Source organism: Salmo salar, chromosome ssa06 (assembly GCF_905237065.1).
Source record: "Salmo salar chromosome ssa06, Ssal_v3.1, whole genome shotgun sequence".
Taxonomy (NCBI): Eukaryota; Metazoa; Chordata; class Actinopteri; order Salmoniformes; family Salmonidae; genus Salmo; species Salmo salar.
The window spans coordinates 12,976,355-12,988,791 of record NC_059447.1 but is presented as its reverse complement, the minus strand read 5'-3'; the positions used below and the strand labels follow the sequence as shown (position 1 = coordinate 12,988,791).

The following is a 12,437-nucleotide window of genomic DNA, read 5'->3' as shown; positions in this document are numbered from 1 at the left end:
AACTAAATTATGAATTGTTATGAGTAGATAAGGAATATTATTGTGACATGCAAATCCGTGGTGAATGTGTTGTTATTACCTTGGTACCATAGAGTATTGTTCTGTCGGAAAGATTCGTAAATATAAAGATACGATTAGGTTCGAAGATATAGGGAATAATTGGTTTAGTAATTGGTATTGGCAAGATTCGTAAATATAAAGATACGGTTGGGTTCGAGGAATTACCCCGGCAAGGATCGGGAAATTTTAGATAGAATACTGGGTGACCGGCAAGATTCGTAACTTCGAGGGTACGATTAGGTTCGGCGGAGTAATTCTTGGGAAAGGAGATGAGGTTATAGGCGAGGTAAAAGAGGAATAATGAATTAGGAATTTAAAGGCAAGAGAATAATAGTATCATAAAAAGTTTGGAGATAAAATAATATGATAAATTTAGGTGTAGAATAAAAGGAGATGTATAGCTGATTGAATTTACAAACAAAAAGGCATCAAAGGGACTGGAGGAATATTTAAGGTAGGACGATAATTGTGGCTATTGGCAAGGCCCATATTGCGGGTGTGGTTGGGTCTAAAGAATACATGGTTTAAATGAGAGATATTGTTGGCTCGACTGGAGATTTGTCAATTGAGTTGATGTTTGATGCTTGACACTGTATAACACAGAGTTTAAAGAATTGGGATAGAATAATTTAGATATTATTCGATTTGATGTTTGATGTTGGACACTGTATAAAACGAGTTTAAATAATTGGGTTGAAATAATTTGGATTAGTATTCGATTTGATGGTTGCTGTTTGACGTTATAAAACATGGGTTTAAATAATGGGGTTGAAATAACATGGAATATTATTTGATTTGATGTTTGATTTATATTGAATAACTCCGGTTCCAAATAATTAGGTTGAAATAAGCACCGAGTTTAACTAAATAGGGTGAAACAATTTGGTTTAAATAAATAGGTTAACATACATTAAATAATGGACTGATTACCAAATTGGTTCGAAATAAATACGAAAATAATACAGTAAAACAAAAACATGACTACCAGTGAAGAAGCGGAAAGGGTATTAAAGGCTCTAAAATCCACGCTCAAAATCAATGGAGGGAAGGAATGGAAGAGACGAGGAGAGAAACTCTATATGGAATGGATAGAGGATGGTTGGGTATTGTCCCCCGATGGAGTTCCCACAGAAGGTGAGCCAGGTAGAATACTGGGAGCATTGAAGCGGAAAACTCAGAAAGCAGAGGGGGAATGGAAGAAAGAGGGAGAACCCAGAAAAGGTCAAATCAAGGAAGCAATGGAGAAAGCCAGACAGAAGGAGAGAATAGGACTGGCAATGATGGAGAAACTTAAGAAAATGGGGAAAGAAAAACAAAGTAACGAGGAGGAACAGGAAAAGACAGAGAGAAGGGAACCAAAGATACTGTGTGGAACATTCGCCGAATCCTATAGAATTGTAAACACCGAAAGGTGTCTTATTTTTAGGCTAAAGTGTTGAAAGAAGTATTTTATAAATTTGGAGAAATACATGGTATTTTTTAAAGTCTTGGACATTTCATAAGCGTGAAGCCGAAAAGGAGAAAGTTGTAACATTGGTTTTAAGCTTACGATAGAGGTAAGGCAGAACGCTGTTTGAAAAGAGGTAATGTTTTTCCCTACGGGTGAAAAGAGGAGAGTTGGGTGTGAGCGCTTGGGCTATGTTTGGCTGGAAGGAAGCATTTTGTGATGTGATAAATTCTGGTTATTGATTCGTGGTTTGATTGTTTAGTAACACCAGTGAATTGAACGGGAAGTGAATGTATGCTAACATTATAATGTTTCCATTGCATGAAACAATGTCAGGTCAGAAAGGTGGATTGCAGGGTGAGTTTATTTTATTTCGCAGGAACAGTGCAAATTAATCAGAGTTGGGCGTGTTCCTGGCCGGCGTGCGCGTTCCTGTAGGACGTAGAGTCGCAAGCTAACGCGAGGACGCGCTCTGTAAGGGGGGTGAGTGTAACCGCGGTGGTGCGCACTAATAGCGTTTAAATTGGTGAGGTCAATCGCTCTGAACCCTTGAAGTATAGTTTTGGTACCTCTGTAATAAAACAATTACATAGGCTTTGGAATTTAGCTAGGTTGCATTTGGTTATATGAAATACCTTTTTCATTTGCATTTAAATGTTGAAAGATTGGAGTCAATGGTTAAACAAATGAATTGGGTACCAGGACATGGTGATTTGATAGTAGTGCCCTGGGCGACAGATGGACAATATGTCGAGAAAATCACACAGCTGTGTAATAATCTGAGGGACCACCATTATCGACATGCAGATTTCTCTAAGGTTCACGAGTGTAAACAAGAAGACAGTGAGAATATAAGCAAATACCTAGAGAGAGTAAAGGACGTGTTCAACGCTAATAGTGGGATAATAGAACCCCCGGTAGTGGATGGATTTGACGCCCCGTAATAACAGCAATTAAAATTGCTTTCCTCAGTGGAATGCGTCCCGAGATAAGTCGTGCCATCAAACAGAACCTCGTAGGGTGGGGGCTAGCAGATCTGAGGGAAGTAACAGAGGCAAGAGATGCAAGAGAGGGGGTTGAGACAAATACAGCGAGAAGAAGGTCAGGCGCCCATAGCCAGAAAAAGGAGCGCTTAGCTCTCTTTGGGAAAAATTCCTAGGGACAGGATATCTTAAAGGGGTATACACATGGCATTTTGGAAGTTTTGTTTTCTGAGTTTAAATTAAGCATGTGAAATTCTTTTGATAGGGAATGTTCTGGGATCTTGAGATACAAAATATAGATAAAGTTCTTAGCTTTCATTTGTCTAATGTAGTAAGAAAAACGGTTCTGAAAAGGGGGTATGACTTTTGACCCCTCTGGTGACTTTTCCTTTGTGGTCTGATCAGCCGCAATGAAAAGCCATTTGGATGGTGAATTTAAGGTCATTGGTGATATTGATTTTAAGGAAATTTGTAGAACTAATAATTATGATGGAGATAAAGTTCTTAGACACAATTGATCATTTGAGCCAATGAGAAGATAGAAGGACGATAAGGGTACAATAATTTTTCTTTGAGGAGTAGTTCAGATTAGTCATTTTGATCTGATTATGTTATTTGAATAACTTTTTGATAAGCAGGGGTACTTTTTACATTATCTAGATAAGTATTTTCCCTTAGGAAGTCAGCTGTGGTTGTGTAAGAGATTTAACGCAACAAGGCTGTGGAATTGACATAACAGTATTATATTTTGTTGTGAATAAGTTTAATAATGGTAGACTTATGTCAACAGGACAGAGATACATGACATTTGTAGGTGATCCAGGATCATTGAGGGTATAGAGATAAAATTAAACGAAGGTTGATTTTTCAAAAAATTCAGAAGTGCAACAAGGGAGACCATGAGACATTTTAGTCAATATTTGGAAACAAACCATATTTGATACTGACAGTTAGGAGAAAGAGCGACAGACAGATAGAAGGAAGGGCAGATGGAGAAGTCCTCCCCTGCACTGCTGAGACCTTGATGGGTTGGAAGTAGCAGGAGGAGAGCATAAGACAGGAAGAGAAGATAAAAGTGACACAGAAGAATTAGATAACGGTTAGTGAGTGAAGACCAGCATAGTTAAATTATAAACAAGTGAGGACAGAAATAACACTGGGACAGACAGAAAAGACATAAGAATAGAAGACAGGAAGATAATTTAGTTTGGTTCGTTTAGTTAGGATATTAATACATGGAGGGACTATCAGCTCCATTGACATGTATTTTAGTTTTGATTTTAAGCTTATGTTTGGTAAATTCTCTAAGAAGAGATGACTATTTACACAGAAAGGCACATAGACATTTAAAACCACACAAAGCAGCACAGATAAATCTTAAATAAGACACTTGACAGAGAATTGTTACAGGGTAACTAAGGATGAATGCCCCAGGGAGAGTTGGACATGTGGAAAATGAAAGGGGGCAATCCTACAAGAGAAGGGCTGACGTAAGGATAATTTACTGATCTTATAAAATACATTGTTTAGATATGCAGCAAAATTGATACATGGCTTGAGCCATGTATAAATAGGGGGAGTATGGTAGAGCAGACGATAGAACAGGTTAGGATATTACTTAAACAAAAACATTTTTTTGTAGAATTTCCATTCCAACATTTGGAAATAGACTTATTGAACTATTCCGAATTAAGGGGAAGAAGAGGTGTTTAAAAATAACAGATAAGTATAGCAAATGGGTAGAAGCGTTCCCAACTTACTTGGTGGACATGATTATGGTAACTAAAATATGAGGTCAAGATATTATCCCTAGAGTTGGTTGACATTTTAGCTAATCAGGTAGAGCCTATAGAATGCCAGAGTTAGGGAGAATAGAGATACCAGAACAGGTAGACATAGAAGTTGAAGAAATACTAACAGAACACATGAAAAGACTGTTTGTTAACCAAACCCGTATGTCCAAGAATTTGTGTCCAACAGGTGAATTACAGGAGAAGGTGATTCACTCAGTACAACCAGGAGACTGGGTGTGGATCCAGTCCCTGAGGAGAAAAGACGGGAAGCAGCCCTGTTGGGAAGGCCCATACCAGGTTCTGTTGACCCACTGCCTTTGCCATTAGAGAAGCTGAGAGAGTCACTTGGGTCCACGTTATCCACTGCAAGAAGGTATGTACACATATAAGCACTGCTGATCACACAGAGAGTTAGGAGAAGAACCGAGTACCAACAGGGTCCGGGGGATACCTCCTTAACGAAGATTTCCTATCCCGACCGTTCATCACTGTGTGTGCTCCTAGAGGTGTGAGTATGGGGTGGTACCAAGCAGATCGACTAAGGGCAGGAGAGGGTTGACGGTTTTTGGGAAGAGTAGAAACTCTGAGCTGCATCACAGTCTAATCTTTCTGATATATTCAGATCCACCACATACGGGTACTAATCATACGATACCGTTGTCATTGAGAAGAAGTAAAAGATAAACTATATAATACACTGATGAGTGACGTACAGAATGAGGAATCAAAAAAGATCAGGATGTAGGTTTAAGGTTAACATTAAACAATTTCCTGGGGAAGCAGACAACTGTACAGGAATTGGGGTTGGCCAGATTGAAGTACTCAGCCAACACACCTCGGTTCACCTTAACTCCTGATGAATACCAGTGTTATAGATACAAGAATGGCACCGAGAACTTAGATGATTTTAATGGCTGAAAGTAATCGTTAATGTGACTGACTTAGGTTTGAAAGATGAATAGAAAATGTTTAACCTCACAGCACCTATAACTGATGAAGGGTGGGCCAGTACCAGTAAAGGACGCATACGACAGAAATTACCACAAAGGGTGGTTAGGAACTTGCGCCTTGGGGTTATAGGTCCAACCAGTTCAAGTTAGTCATCAGAGGCCAGTTATAGGAGGCTAAAGTAGGCACAGGAGGAGTTTTGACCAGGATGGGAGTAGCTTTGTCTAGATGGATGCTATTGGCATCCTCAGGGAAGTTCCAGATGAATATAAAGCTATGAATCAAATAGGTGAAGGCTTTACCACTACATTATTTTGGTGGTTGACAATAAATAAAAATGTGGATTGGATTAATGACATCTTTTATAATCAACAGAGATTCATGAATGAAACCGGGGATGCAGTAAAGAGGTTCTCTGACCAATTATCCGCCACTTCCCTCATGACCTGGTAAAATAGATTGACTCTCGATATGTTATTGGCAGAAGAGGGTGGTGTAGGTAGAATGATTAGGTTCATAGCTGTACGTACATTCCTGATAACACAGCTCCAGATGGATCAGTGACCAAGGCCCTGGCCGGTCTAAACAATTCAGCTCAAGAGTTAGCAAAAAACTCCGGGGTGGACACTGCACTCACGGGGTGGTTCGATAGTACCTTTGGAAAATGGAAAAATGTTGTAATCATTGTGGTGTGGGCTGCTTTCACCTGTATGAGTGTGTTTGTGTTGTGTGGTTGTTGTTTGGTCCCTTGTGCGAGAGGTCTCATTTGCAGGGTTCTGGAGAGATCGATAACGGTGCAGATGGTGAGATACGGACCGAGTCCAAGTTCAGATCAGTGGGACGACAAATACCTACCGCCAAGCCTGGTGGAGGATTAATTCAATTATGAGGAGCCCATGATAAGATGAGACCATCTTTAGAGTTTCCTGAATTAGTTTGATTTTGTGTGAAATTTCTGAATCCATTAAAAATAGATGTGTTATAATGTATGTGAAATATTTAGCCAATCGGGTGGATGTGAAGGTTTTAAGTTCTGGGACAAAGAGTCTGTCCCACACAGTTAGGTGTAGCCACTGCCGCAAGAAGGTCTTCTTTTTATACGTTTTTTTGAATAATAATGTTCTGAATTTATCCTGTGTACTATTTGTCTTTCCTTATGTGTGGGTTTGAAGTTCCTGGGTGGCTGGTAGTCAACCTAGTAAAAGTTAGGTGTAGCTGGAAGGACTGAAGGTTTTTTATTATCCTTATTGCCTAATAATAAAAGTATGATTCTTTTTGTTTGTATTGTATTTTAGTGAGTGACACCCTTGCGGGTGTCAAAAGGGGGAATCCTAAATTTCTCTGAAATTTCTTATTGTGGAGTGTTCACACCCTTCGGATGTGAAAAGGGGGATTGTTGGGTTTTATTTCACTTATTAGATGTGATGCATTACCATTTACAGTAGATGTAGGCCTAAGTATGAACGGACTGTAATGCACTAAGAGGTTTATATTGTATTAACATAGATTGAGCAACATATAATAGACATGACTAACTGGAGGGTTGCTGGCTAGTAGGAGTGTAGGCTGAGTAGACTCGTGACACACACACACAATGCCTGGTTGTGGGGCCGCTCAAGGACAGGTGTACGGGAGGGGCTGGTAGAATGGAAGATAGCTGTAGCACAAAAGCCGAAACTGTCCTAACTGTAGCATAAAAACAGGCACTGTCCTTGGGTGTCTGACTCTCGGGTACACACATGAAGATAAGCTAGAAGACAACTATGCTTGGCAACAAAGATGCGTCTACAGGCTGGGACCAGCCTGCACGCCAACGATAGGATGAGTAAGTTTAAACCACGCTCATCCTCCCTCTGACAGGCCAGCAGTGAGCGGGAACTATCTCTGTCAGAGTATTTAATGAAAAGCAAAGGATGTGTCACTCAGTTCTCTGTTTGCCCTGCGAGGTGTTACAGTGAACCCGTATATACGAAGATTGCATTTACCATTTATTCTGCTTGATTCTATTAATAAACAGCTGAAAATATATTCAGTAGCCTAGTGTTAAATTCTGTTCTGATACCAGATTGAATTGACGCAGCCCTAACACTCTATTTAGCGAGTATTCATACCCCTCTAGCGACACATTTTCAAAAAAGCGACTAGCGACAGATCTAGCGACTTTTTCTAGTGTTATTGGAGACTATTGGAGACTGACGTGAAAGCACGTATCGTTCTTACTCTTCTCAATGAGCAGCAGGTGCTGCCGTGGGCCCACCCCCGTCCCAAAGCACTCACATGCGGCCCAGTCCTTGCACTGCAGTCTGAGCAGGAGATGTTCACCCCTCCGCTGGCTGATCCCGCCCTTGCTTACATAAAGAAAAATACAATTAACCTGAATTAGTGCCAGACTAGTTACCATAATTTTCTCACATTGCCATTGCCAGTTTTTCTATTGTCTCTTTTTGGTCCATTTAGATTGTTAATGTAGATTGTATACCATTTTTTTTTTTTTTTTAAATGTTATGGTTAAAAATGTTAATGTTTTACTGTGACTTGTTGTACTCCTAAATGGACCATAAGGTTAAAAACCAAACCAAATTAAGAAAACTAAACTAAAAAACAATAAAATAAAAAACGAAGTAACTCCGCCAGAGTATCTCTTGGGTCACTTTTGCCGGTCCCAAGCCCGGAAAAAGGAGGAGGGTTGGAATTGTGACATAAAAAAAAAACAAGAATCGACAGAAGAAAGTTAATTTGTAGTTCTAAACATATTCATGTTTTTTACTCACTTTTTGTCCCACGGGGTCCATCACAATGATGCAAATTAGGCGATGACGTCATTTAGCGACTTCTAGCGACTTTTAGGGACAGCCAATAGCTACTTTCCTTACTGGGGAGATGGCAACACTGCAATTGTCTGGCAGCATTCCCACTCACACCTGTTAGTTTTGCTACGCAGATCCTCTAGCTGAGGTGTTTCAGGCGGCACATCTGTGTTGTTACTGCTACGAAAACGAACTTTGATCTCGGGCAATGATCGGCTCAAACATGAACGGCTTCAGTAGGTTTATTGGCTCCCTAACTAACTAACATTATTTCATTCTCTGTAATAAACTCATTCTCAGACTCGGAGCTACTTGGTAAATTCAGCCATTTTTGGGAGTTCCAACATTTTCTCTCCTGCCGGTGACGCAACAATGCCAATATGGTGATTTACAGTTAGCTGGCGTTCTAAATGCTAGTGTTTCCATTCCTCTTTATGGTGAAACTAAATATTCGGTTCAACAAAGATTTACTTCAAAAGTTACTCCAAAACAAATCTAATATATTGTAATTATTGAAAGAAGATCCTTACCTTTCTGGTAATAGAAATTTACTGCGGTGTGAATGTCTTGTGTGTGTATGTGTGTGTGAGAGAAAGAAAGACAGAGAGAGCGAGAATGAAAGAGAAAGAGAACTATCTTGGCAGGTTGTTATCTTAGACTCAGGGCACAGTAGGACTGTCAGCAAACAATCTCTACAAAGATAAGCGCCGTTCTCAAAAAGTCCCCAACTGTAGAGTTCCAGATGGTTCATTATTTGGCTAGTGCACTTTATATTCTATTAGAAGTCTTTTAAGTGTGCACATACTATTTCTCTGTGTAGAAAACACTGATCCTCTTCCAACATTCACTGTTTTTCTAAGTGTACAACATACGTTTTCTCAGTATACCCCTAAGTGTTATTACCTGTTGCAACAACAGACCTACTCTCCTCTTCTTTCCCCCAAAGCTCTCTTACATTAGCAGTATTCATATTTCCTCTAACTCAACGTCTAATTAACATTTCACATTCCTAATGAACACATTCATGAAGATTTTACACTATTGTGGAGAGATGTATTGCTTGGATTCTTTACCTACGATAGAAATAAGCTGAAACAATTTTATGTAATTCATTTCATTATTCTTTTGGCCAAATTTCATATTCACAAATGTACATTTACAAACAAAACACCAGATTTTCTTACCTTACAAAAAGACATTGAACTGTATTTTAAGACAATTAAATACTCTACTAACAAAAAATCTGTTAGAATTATAAGTGTATATATGTCCCTTAAGGTCCTTGTGTAATGTGATATTGTTCCCCTAGCCCAATTGTCCTTTGTATATTATTTATATATACTTGTGTTCCCCCATGTACTTCCTGTATTGATTTGTTATTAAGAAAAAAAAGAAACAAAAAAACATGCTTTTTTTCTATTGCCTACTTAAGTAGACGGTCTGACGTCACCACTACGCACCAAATCTTCCCCTATATTCTGAACACGGCGAACCTGTTACCAACACCTGCGCCGAACGTTGTGCAACAGGTAATTCATATGTTTACCTAAGTTGTTAGAAGGGTCAGAGCCAGTGACACATCAAATCATTGATTGGGTTAAGACGAACTGTCACTCCAAAACTAGCAGACTAATGGAGACTCATTGTCTACGCCTCCCTCTAAACGCTTCATGGAAAAATAATGCCAAAACTCACAATCTAAAAGACTGGCAGTTTAAGCAAAGAAACAGACATCGAAAGAAAATATGCGAGTAGCGTAACCAAAAGGTAGTACATGCAGGCAAGAACGTATGCAAAATGTATTCAATAGGATTGGTTGCTAGGAAAGTTTAACCAAAAACGATTTTTGCATTCGTTTTCAAATATAAAAAAATAATTTGTCATAGTTTTGTTCTCGCTTTAAAATTATTTGCTTATAAGTTTTGGGGTTTTGCTTTTGATGTCTTATTTCTGTTTACAATTCTACATTTACATTTTAGTCATTTAGCAGACGCTCTTATCCAGAGCGACTTACAGTAGTGAATGCATACATTTCGATTCATTTTTTTTTTCTTTCTGTCCTGGCCCCCCGCGGGAATCGAACCCACAACTCTGGCGTTGCAAACACCATTGCAAACACCGTGCTCTACCAACTGAGCAACAATTGTTTCGTTTTGGTTTTTGATTTCAACATCCATTAGTTCACCCATCCTCGAAAATATGTTTACATTCACAACTTTATTTTTCATGTTCACGATTTATTTTATTTTGAACTCAATACATATGGCGTGAAATTGACCCCATACATTGCCACCACTTACTGTTCTGGAGCGCCCCTGCCTCTCACCTATGAACTGTCCCGGAATCATAACAGTGTTCGAATACTCATACTAACCGTACTATTTGTGATGTGAATTGAGTATATAGTATGGATATAGTTAGTATGGCAAAAGTTCCCGGATGTCGTACTAAATTCGCCAAAATAGGAAGTATACACGCATTGGACACTATTTACGGCCCATAGTGCAATTCTTCAGAAAATGGGCGTGGCTTCACGACGTTTTCAGAGTTGAAGAAAATGGTGGAAAATATGCAGCCGAAGTCCAATGAGATACAAATTCATTGCAACTAATTATGACAAATGTTAAGAAATATAATAAAGTAATGACTTTTCCAATAAGTTACACATTATGTTGGCGGACAATTTGTTAGCTACGCTATCCTTACGAACTGCATAGCATTACAGCAATATGTACCGTATGTTAGCTAGTTATCTAATGTTAGTTGTCTACTACATCAAACTTGCAAGGCAGTATATTAACTAACTAACTACCCAACATTTATTGACTTGATTATTCACATCATGCTTAGCTAAGTGGTATAGTCATTGTGCCTTTAAATGGAGTTAACAGCACTCTGTCTGAGTGTGCCAGAGCACAGAATAACTGATGAATTTACGAACACTCAACACTAGTTGAATATGGTCAGTAACCGTAAGCAAAAAATAAATTAAAAAAGCGTAATAAATTGTTGCCAGCAGCACAGCTACAGTCACCAACGCACTGGGTAACATGAAAACAGCCTAACCAGCTCTGCTAGGGCGAATAAAATAGTCAGAGTGAGGTGTTCTCTCATTTGTGTCTAAAAGTAGCTAGCCAATGTTAGCCAGTTAGCTTGGGTGCCTGACTGCAGTTGAACGCTCGGATCAACCCCCCTCGGCCAGAGCGTCCAGTACGCTCCGAGAGCAAAACGCTCTGAATTTGACGAACTGACAATCTGGATTTATGAACGCCCAGAGCGCACTCTGGCACTCCAGATTGAATTTACAAACACACATGGAATTGTAAAATGTCTAGCAAGTAATTTGTTATGCTAACAAGCTAGCAAGAGGTTGCATAGCAACAGCATCAACTTCCGGTAGACAGGCGAAGTGCTAGTACACTCAACTGAAACGATACCGTTCCTTTACAGTATACTAAAATTAACTAATACTATGTAGTATATACTCATTAAGTATGTAGTATACAGTAAAGGTATTAGAACACAGCTTAAAAATATATCAATATAAGTACAAAGAGGGGTTCCTACTGATGCCCCCCCTAAAAAACATGAATTTCCTTCAATTCGCAAGAGGCTGAATGTGTCTCACTCGAGAAACCATCAGAGCGAACGAAACAGCGCCCATCTGACTCACGTCTTAGTATGTGTAGAGTATCTATCTGATCCTGTCTGGTCAGAAAGAGTGTGACATTGTTGCCACCCAGAGCATTGAATGCAAGGGAAGCCAGCAAGCATTTGGCCTCCCTTGATAAAACAATTTATTAAATAATAGCCAATCAGCATTGAGCTAAACTGAACGAGTTCAGCTGTGAATGGTCCTAGCGCACCAAAAAAAGTGTGAAGGGAAGCCACTGGCCTGTGCCGCTGGCCTGAGATTATGGAAGTTCAACATGGAGCGAGATGTAGTATGCTAATGTTAACTAGCTGGCATGGCGTATCATTGCCCATGAAAGGAAGTTAGGCAAGCGAGTAAGTATTTTAACCAGGTAGCCCAGGACAACAAAAAATTAAAATGTGTACTGTATGACAGTCATAGACCGTTTAGGCAACATGAAAGAGAGTAGGATGGCATTGGCATTTCTCTACAAGGTGAGTCAACATGTTTTTCTACTTGCACAAACAAGCATGCACACAGAAATCAGAACCATGGATAACCACATATTTAGCTTCAGTTGATTGGACTAAATCACTGTATTAGACGATTAGATGATGCTGACATTTTGAACTTGAAATGGTGGTGGAATAGTGGATGTGTAAGCAGGTTCTGGACCAGTACCTTTCTGCGTTTGTGTTCTGGTGAGGTGGAAGTGGAAGGGAAGGCTCTGAACACAATTCTGTCAGTTGTCTGTCTTTTAATGGC

General features: G+C 39.4%; 1 protein-coding gene across 3 annotated transcripts in view; it reads right to left on the bottom strand.

The window, feature by feature from the left end:
- LOC106606377 (NACHT, LRR and PYD domains-containing protein 12) overlaps positions 1-8,702 on the bottom strand; it is a 38,755-nt gene extending 30,053 nt beyond the window's left edge. Inside the window, exons 1-2 of one of the 3 annotated variants that reach the window (XM_045719769.1) lie at positions 8,569-8,700; positions 7,509-7,579 (exon numbers count right to left, since the gene is read on the bottom strand). The gene's annotated coding sequence lies outside the window, so the exon portion shown is untranslated. Of the gene's footprint in view, positions 1-7,508; positions 7,580-8,568 lie in introns of all 3 variants that reach the window. The other 2 variants (XM_014202529.2, XM_045719767.1) reach the window with 2 other exon arrangements.
- Positions 8,703-12,437: the final 3,735 nt, after the last annotated feature.